Here is a 960-nt window from a genome sequence, read left to right on the forward strand (position 1 = left end):
GGGGATGTGACCGGGGCCCAGGGCTGCCCGGCGCGGCGGGGACGTGACCAGGACATGGGGCTGCCCGACGTGGCAGAGACGTGACCGGGGCCCGGGGCTGCTCGGAGCAGTGGGGCCCTTACAATACCCTGGTATAGCACAGCAGTGCCCAAACCTGGCTTCCAAGGCCGCATCTCAGCTTCCCCGGGGTCGCCTCTCCTTTGCGTATTAACTGGCACCAGCTGAAACATTCCCACCCCTGAGATCGGCTCGGTTTTGGCAGCCGAATAGAAACTGTAGCGGAGCCGGCCATGGAAACCAGCCGCCCGCAACGTGGGGTGTCAGAGCAACATGGGTGGGGAGCTGCAGGGAGGCACTTAGGGACTCTAAGGGCCACCCCTGGCTTTTGCTGTAAGATCGGCCAGGCAGGAGGAGACCCCAAAACATTTGAGGTGGGGGAACGTTCATCGTTCCCATCCAGCTGTGACGTGGCCTTTGCAGCCAGGCTGGGCACTGCCGTGGATTTTAGGCAATAAAATTCCTCTGCCTCTTCACTGAGCTTCTCTTCTTGGGGGAAATCGCTTCATTCTGGCAGATCCCCCAACCATTAAAAATGGGCTTGTCCGGGATTTGAACCCGGGACCTCTCGCACCCAAAGCGAGAATCATACCCCTAGACCAACAAGCCAGCTGGTAAAACAGTCTGCCAGATGCTTTCTTAGAGGAGACCTTGGCAGGGCTGGCAACCACAAGACCATGTGGCCTCTGAGGTTCAAGCAGCTGAAGAGCAATCTCCCCCGGCTCCTCGGCACACTTTACAGCACTTACAGTTTACACCGTGGGTGGCTCAGACACAATAGCCACTAGACCCTGAGTCAAGCCACTTCCAGCAAACCAGAGCCCCCACAAAACCAATCCCTGGCTGCTTAAGGGGCCCGTTGCTTGCGTCTCCCTCTAGGAACGTTGCTGCGTTGGCGATAAG

At 58.5% G+C, this 960-nt stretch overlaps 1 non-coding gene across 1 annotated transcript; it reads right to left on the bottom strand.

The window, feature by feature from the left end:
• Window positions 1–594: 594 nt before the first annotated feature.
• Window positions 595–666, bottom strand: TRNAP-UGG. Its single transcript has one exon. It is a non-coding gene; the product is annotated as a tRNA-Pro (tRNA).
• Window positions 667–960: the final 294 nt, after the last annotated feature.

This window comes from Chelonia mydas, chromosome 1 (assembly GCF_015237465.2).
Source record: "Chelonia mydas isolate rCheMyd1 chromosome 1, rCheMyd1.pri.v2, whole genome shotgun sequence".
In the NCBI taxonomy this organism is placed as follows: Eukaryota; Metazoa; Chordata; order Testudines; family Cheloniidae; genus Chelonia; species Chelonia mydas.